This window comes from Varanus komodoensis, unplaced genomic scaffold (assembly GCF_004798865.1).
Source record: "Varanus komodoensis strain SLA01 unplaced genomic scaffold, ASM479886v1 scaffold2, whole genome shotgun sequence".
Lineage (NCBI taxonomy): Eukaryota > Metazoa > Chordata > Lepidosauria > Squamata > Varanidae > Varanus > Varanus komodoensis.
Window position 1 is genome coordinate 20,313,921 of NW_025335568.1, and position 8,627 is coordinate 20,322,547.

Genomic DNA, 8,627 nt, shown 5'->3' on the forward strand with positions numbered 1-8,627 from the left:
TAAGACAAGAATCAGGTGGCAGCTGATGTGAATGACATCATATTCCTCTCTGGCTCAGAAGCTGCATGGCAGTTGCCAACAAGAGTAGCTAATACTGAATTGGCTGACCTGAAATATGGAGGCTTATTGTTTTTTATGATGTCTATTCCTATTTATTGAGGAATAACTTGATGCATTAAAATAGATGCACCAGATTTTTTACAGATTTTCTTTAAATTTTTAAACCGTTATGAAAATATAGCAACCATGGCAACAACTTCCTCTTACTAGTAGGGCTAGTACTAATAGCGCCAGAAATAATGAAGCGACTGGGTCAAAGCCGAAAGGACACTCAGTTGCTGATGTATCTGGTGGTGAAAGGAGAGTCTGATGCTGCAAAGATCTATACTCCATAGGAACCTGGAATGTAAGATCCACGAATCAAGGCAAGCTGGATGTGGTCAAACAAGAGATGACAAGACTGAACATCAACATCTTAGGAATCAGTGAACTAAAATGGACAGGAATGGGTGAATTTAATTCAGATGCCCATCAGGTATACTACTGCGGGCAAGAATCCCTCAGAAGAAATGGAGTAGCCTTCACATTCAATAAAAAAATAGGAAAAGCAGTACTGGGATACAATCTCCAAAATGACAGAATGATCTCAGTTCGAATCCAAGGCAAACCATTCAACATCACAATAGTCCAAGTCTATGCCCCAACCACTGGTGCTGAAGAGGCTGAAGCTGGCCAGTTCTATGAAGGCCTACAGCACCTTCTAGAATTAACTCCAAAAAATGATGTCCCTATCATCATGGGGGATTGGAATGCTAAAGTAGGAAGCCAAAAGATAACTGGAATAACAGGCAAGTTTGGCCTTGGAGTACAAAATGAAGCAGGGCACAGGCTGGTAGAATTTTGTCAAGAGAATACGATGGTCATAGCAAACACTCTTTTCCAACAACCCAAGAGACGACTCTACACATGGACATCACCAGACGGTCAACACAGAAATCAGATTGACTATGTGTTCTGCAGCCAAAGATGGAGAAGCTGTATACAGTCAGTAAAAACTAGACCAGGAGCTGACTGTGGCTCAGATCATGAGCTTCTGGTTGCAAAATTTAGGCTTAAGTTGAAGAAGTAGGGAAAAGCACTAGGCCACTCAGGTATGACCTAAATCATATCCCTGATGAATATACAGTAGAGATGACAAATAGATTTAAGGAATTAGATGTGATAGACAGAGTGCCTGAAGAACTATGGACAGAGGTTCACAACATTGTACAAGAGGCAGCAACTAAAACCATCCCAAAGAAAAAGAAACGCAAGAAAGCAAAATGGCTGTCTGAGGAAGCTTTACAAATAGCTGAGGAAAGAAGGGAAGCGAAAGGCAAGGAAGAAAGATACAAACAATTGAATGCAGAATTCCAGGGAACAGCTAGAAGAGATAAGAATGCCTTCTTAAATGAACAGTGTAAAGAAATAGAAGAAAACAATAGAATAGGGAGGACCAATTTTTTCAAGAAAATTGGAGATATGAAGGGAACATTTCATGCAAAGATGGGCATGATAAAGGACCAAAATGGCAGGGACCTAACAGAGGCAGAAGAGATTAAGAAGAGGTGGCAAGATTACACAGAACAACTATACAAGAAAGAGCTTAACGTCCCTGATAACCACGATGGGGTGGTCACTGACCCCAAGCCAGACATCCTGGAATGTGAAGTCAAATGGTCCTTAGGAAGTCTGAGCAACAACAAAGCTAGTGGAGGTGACAGTATTCCAGTTGAGCTATTCAAAATCCTAAAAGACGATGCAGTAAAAGTGCTACACTCAATATGCCAGCAAATTTGGAAAACTCAACAGTGGCCACAGGATTGGAAAAGGTCAGTTTACATTCCCATCCCAAAGAAGGGCAATGCCAAAGAATGTTCAAACTACCGCACCATTGCACTCATTTCACATGCTAACCAAGTTATGCTCAAAATTCCACAAGCTAGGCTCCAGCAGTATGTGGACTGAGAACTACCAGAAGTACAGGCAGGATTTCGAAGAGGGAGAGGAACTAGAGATCAAATTGCCAACATACGCTGGATCATGGAGAAAGCTAGAGTTCCAGAAAAACATCTACTTCTGCTTCATTGACTATGCTAAAGCTGTTGATTGTGTGGATCACAACAAATTGTGGCAAGTTCTTAGAGATGGGAGTACCAGACCATCTTATTTGTCTCTTGAGAAACCTACATGCGGGTCAAGAAGCAACAGTGAGAACTGGACATGGAACCACTGATTGGTTCAAAATTGAGAAAGGAGTTCGGCAAGGCTGTATACTGTCACCCTGCCTATTTAACTTATATGCAGAACACATCATGAGAAAGGTGGGGCTAGATGAATCACCAGTTGGAAGGCCAGATACTGAAGATGAAACTCAAATACTTTGGCCACCTAATGAGAAGGAAGGACTCCCTGGAGAAGAGGTTAATGCTGGGAACAATAGATGGCAAAAGAAGAAGGGGACGGCAGAGGATGAGGTGGCTAGATGGAGTCACTGAAGCAGTTGGTGTGAACTTGGGTGGACTCCGGGAGATGGAGGAGGACAGGAAGGCCTGTAGGAATGTTGTCCACGGGGTTGCGATGGGTCAGACACGACTTCGCGACTAACAACAACAACCCTGTAATCTTTTCAGTTCCAGGTTAAGTACCTTCCATTCAATGAGGTCTTTTAAATTAAAACTCACCTATTCTGCAGTCCTTGCACATTAACATTTGTGTTTGAGAGTTGCTGTGCATTTTGCTTTGTTATATTTTATGCTGCTATTACTTTAAGTTCTATTTTGTATCTAAACTATTTTTAATAGCCACTCAGAGAATTTAACTTTACAAGCTAGCAAATAGCATGTGTCCAGTCACTACTGTGTGAATATAAATCTCAGTATTGCAGCTTTTGCTGGAATTCTAACAGCCTATTTAGATACAATCTTCTGCAAGCTGAAAATAGGAGTCAATGTTCATTTGCATACTGCTACCCAGAACCCCTTTCTAACAGCTGTTTCCTCACTATTCACATATAAAACTAGAATATTGTTTGTCGTGTTTTTCCTCACTAGTGCACTTGGCAATAATTGATCGGTTTCACTTCCTTCTCCCATGTTATTCTACTGACTTTAATCTGGGAACAAGTAGGATTAAGAGAACTTGGTATCTGATTCCTAGTCCCACTGCTATGCTTTTAATGCAAGAACCAAAACAACTGCTGTAAATAGTTCATAAATACACTCTGGCACACTTAAGTTTGAAACTGTAGAATCTTACAGGAAATAGTGGTTTGTGCTGTTTCTTAAAAGAATGCTTCACGAAAACAACTGAGGTAGCAGCAGAATGTTAGCTGTCCTTTAAGGTGGTGAGGATAAAAAATACCACCCAACCCATCAACCTTCTCCATAGATGAATTATCCCCATTTTAAGAGACTTTGCCAGTAACACTGCACCAAACTTAGGTTTGCCTAGGTTTGTTTGTTTGTATACAGGCTGTGCCAAGAGGTGGCAGCCCAGCAGGCTCCCTGTCAGGTGGCTTCGACTTGCTCCACTCTTCACCATTGCAGCTTGTTTGTTCACTTGCCTCTTGTATTGGCTGAGGCAGTGGCAGCAGAGAAGTAGCTGCCACTGCCCAGATGCTGACTGGCTTCCTGCTTGCATGCAAGCTTGCAGAATGGATGAAAAGGAGCAGTACAGCAGCATGGTGGCAGGAGGAGGCTCAAGGAGAGAGTCTGGAGGGTTCTTTTCTTCAGTGTTCCTGAAAAACTTGCTATGCACCGCATCACACATGCACTTAAGAGGGAATGTATCCAGTCCCAGTTATCGGACAAGCAGAACTGAATGATGATCATTATTTATTCATTTGTGAGTCACCTTACAGTCAAAAGCTGAGAAAAATACATAAATGCAAAATAAAATACATATTGTCACATTCACACATCACACTTTAGTGTAAAAGCAACCCCCCTCCCAAAGAAAGTAGATATAAACCTAAAATGATCGTGTTTGAAGAGTCTGTAAGTCATTGTCTACAACTAGGATTGCATAGTGGACTTGGTTCTCTGACAGGAAGCAAGTGAGACTTTCCTCTTCAGTTTTTCTGGTGTGGAAACATGAACCATAACTGAAGCATGCACACCAACAGAGGGTGCATGCTCAATTGAAAGCATGCACCATACCAACCCACAGAATATCCCGATTTCCCTAATTGCAGTGCGACACTGAAAGCAGACAGGACAGTGCAACACAATCGACCTAAGCAAGGCAATATACATGCCATTGGAAAAGCAAAAGCCAGCAAGGAGCCCTAACAAATGTGGCTGAAGGATAAAACTTCCTGACACTAAAAGTGAATGAAGAGCCACTCGTAAGGTCTTTTCCTGAACTTCAGATGGGGCTCAAAACACAAGTGTTTACTGTCAGCAGTGTGTTACTATGGACAGGAGGAGTAACTCCTTGATCTTCAAAACAGCTGACAAGGGAATGGCAGATGCACACAGAAACCTAAACATCCTTTTTATAATCAAACATCACTCGCATAAAATTTCCAAAATGGAGAGTAATGCATCTCTGCTACTGTGAGATGTGTAAGCTGTACATTCCTTCAGACCTCAAGCAACCTCACCCATTTCTCTGCTGAATGATATAGTAAAAGCACATTATTAACATAATCCACTTTGGTGTAATGTTTCAAATCCATTCTCAGTGAAGACAAGAGTCATCCTTGTTCCATTATAAAACCATTGCATCAAGGGTTTTCCCCCCCAATGATTTAGAAAGACTAGCCTGAAAAATTTAACTACTACCTGGGTTTATGGAGGGAGAAAAGAATGAGCTGGTTTGAGAGGAATCTCTCAGACAGGTTGGTCTGTAGAGGGGTTTCTGAGATCTTAATTAGTACTATTCCAGCACAAGAGACTTCATTAGAAAGAGGCTTTTCTAATGTGACACTAGGAAAAGGGAAGATTTATTTTTGTCTTTAAGCAATGTTAATACTTTTATACCATCAACTTTTTACTCCTAGGGCATAATCTAACCAACCAAACCTAAGCAAATTTAGTGTTTAAAATAGTGTTAGTTGTACCTGAGCATGCTTAAGTTTAGCTGGATGATGTCCTGTTATTTATATACTGTTCTTCTCTGATGACTTTGTATTCAAGATGTATTTGTATTGTCTTAGTCTCCATTTTGACTAGAGGCACATTTTTTTTAAATAGTGAGAATTCTGATGCATATTTAAGTGAAATGTAAATCATAGGGATAAGTTAAACATCTTCTCACAGTTTTACTGTTCAAGGGAACAGCAAAAAACTGTGTGTAACCATCAGACCAACTTTAGGTCACCGCTTTCCATCCTTACAGTTGTTTTCCAGTATTCTTGCTCCTAGTAAGTCCAAGTTTCTTCTTTAAACACTTCAGGAGGACATCAAAATGCAAACCTATTAGTTCCCTTGATCATTTACCAGTGATACATTGTTGAATTAGTACAATGCATTTTTAGGGAACAAAGATCCTAGTAAATCAGGAGTTTTAGATACTGATACTTTAAATATCTATGGCTTAAGTTTGAATCAAGGATTACCAGGTTCTTACACAGAAAAACTGCAACTGGGTTTTACTGGCAGCAACAGAATATGTGAAGAGATAAGAGTACCTCTGACTATGTGCAAAAATGTTTTGATCCTCTTCCATGGATAAAAGTTCACCTTCCTCTTGGATGGCTGAGGGGAACAGCCTGACACACTCAGGCCCTGGCCACCTGTCTTTTTAGAGCCAAATGCCAACTGCATCTTCTCCCACCATGCAGCAACTTTTCAGAAGCCTGCAGTGTGCTAGTTGGAGTACTGGAATTTCTTTAAACCCATTTTTTTAAACTGTTCATTTTCCTAAATGAACAGTTCCACAACAGTAACCCGCTTCAATTTGCCACCTCCACTTTTCACAGAAAAGAACTTTCTTAAATGCAGAAGATGTAACATCCAAGCGTGACTGTTTAGGTGCAAAGTTTTTGCATTTGGATTTTGCTGCCTCTTTACTGTCTGTGGTTCTTAATCATTCCTTAATTATGGACAAAAATAGAGCATTGTGGATTTGGTATGTAGGCATGGATTTTTGGTAATTATAGAATATGGCCCCATGCCCCACTCCCCAGTGTTATTTTCAGACTAATTCACACAAAATGCTTATGCTACAATTCACAACTCTAAAGCCTCTTCAAATTTGCATATAAAGGAAACTCTTCCTTGGTGTGAACTGTATTCCTTAAGATCTCACCTTAAGACTCAGCTCTGATGTTCTACTACACAGTGTTAAGGATTTTCATATCCTTCTGAAAACTGAAAAAGTGACCAATCCTATACATTTAAAAGATAAATACTGAAGGAAAAGTATGTCAAAGCTTTTGTTTTTCTATTTCAGTAGACACTTAATTCAAGCAAAAAATAAAAGTTAGCAGGGTAAACAATCCTTTCATTGCATCCTCCTAAACACTCCCTTCCAAACTCCAATATTATCTGAACAGCACCGGATGCTTCCACAGACAAGCAACCACACCATTCCTGCAATGCAAATAGTGAAGAATGCCACAAATATTAGAAATTATGCAATAAGCAGAGCAAGATTAGAACAGTCATGTCATAGGGCACAACACTACATATATACAGTTAATAAGCAAAGTCACCAGCTAATAGTTACTGCTTAGGAGCTAGTTAATAGAATAAGATTTGATTATTTTCTGTCAGCACAATAAAAAGTTATTCCCACTCACAAGAGCAGCATGGCTCTGAAGATAATTTAGCTACATCTATTAGAAGGATGTTTGACTGTGCCCAAGTTATTTCTAGGAAGTGAGAGAACAAGCAATACACAGGATGAATCAATCCCTATGAGGTTAAGCAAGCAAAATGGTTGCTACTTTCTGACTGACCGACTCACTATCATTGCAGGCAAGTTTTCTTAATGGAGATGTAGTCCTGCCTGTCATCCAACTGTTACAAAAGAGTTTACTTTCTGCCAAAATAGCAACCCTACTGATATGCAGTATTTACCAGCACAATGGTGTCACCAGATATATCCAACAGAGCCCAAAGAAACAGATCCCCCTAAATTCAAATTCCCATTCTTGTTTGCCTAGAAGTCTCAAATTGCTCTCTCAAGTCCATTCAGGCAGTTATGTGAACATTCTGCATAAAATCCTCTGGATTTCATTTTTCTGACAAAGACAGTCAAGGCCATTTTGACCAAGAATGCATTATCAAAGACGCAACCACAGGGCTTGTGATTGCCATAATATACTGCTGATTTCTATTACACTAATGCTGAAGCATTAATTTAAATAAGCTTTGGTTTGGAGAACACAGCCCAAGCAACATTCTGCCAGTCAACATGTATACATTTTGGGAACTGCTGACTTAGCTGATCTTTAGAAAGTCAGCTACTGCATAACTCCCCATCTGCAGAACCATGAGCTCTTCAAATAGCAAGCGGGATAGGAATGTGAAAAGACCCAGCTTTATCACATTGCTTATCTGAATACTACCATTTCTGTTTTGAGCTCTTTCATTCATGGATTTGAGGGCTGGTCTACATGTACAGGAGAATGAGGGTAATGACTATATCACAGTTAGCTGCCAGTGGGGAAGGACTTAAGTGAAAAATATTAGCATATTGGAGACATTCTAAAGTAGCTGCTTCCTGCATGCTACTTTCTCCTGCCAGAGAATTGTTTCCAAAACATGGAACACTTAAAATTACCTACAGATTGTTGAACACATTCATCAAGAATGAGAAATGATGCCTGTATTGGTTGGGTCCATAATACCAGTAAAGAACTAATTCTTTTTCACTTTAAAAGGAAGAGGTACGGCTGCTCTTGGAAGCTTAGAACTGCTGCTGTAAGGGAAGGGATGAACTAGGTATAGATGCTCTATTTTGCTAACATTAAGGCAGTGGCCAGCAACAAAGAGATGTGAACATTATCAGTAAAGTCTCAGATGCCAGCTGAAATCAAATGGATCTGAACCATTCCCATTTCAAAAATAAGGTGCCAACAGTATTAAAGAGCAACGGAGTCTGCAGAAGGCAGGCCAAGAACTCTATACAAAAAAATCCCAACGTACCCTGAAAGAGGATGGGATATAAGTAATCACAATACCTTCTGCAGTAATGATTAGATAAGGGACAATATATCCTGCTAGATGGAGAAAGTATAGTCAAGGCAGCTGCAGTGAATTATTTGAAACTGGTAGCTTCTTCAACATGCCATCTGATGAAATAAACATGGAAGAAAGCCAGGAAATACCTGAAACTGTTCTCAATAAGTCTAAATCTTCATGATGTGAAGGGCAATTTACTTAGGACACAATAGCTTAATATGAAGCTACTCTGAAGGTAGGCACCCGAGTACAGCAGCACTAAACTTGCCTTCCATTTCTATTCTGGCCCTCACTGTGCCAGCAAGTGCAGGAGGAAACTGTACCTTAGAAAAAACATTTACAATTGACTACTCTGATTGTTCATAAATGTTGCTTTTATCCAGCTTATGGATTTAAAGCTTCATTTACTTCCCCTTTCAAGCCTTTGCAGCTGTAGCAAATACATTGTATTAG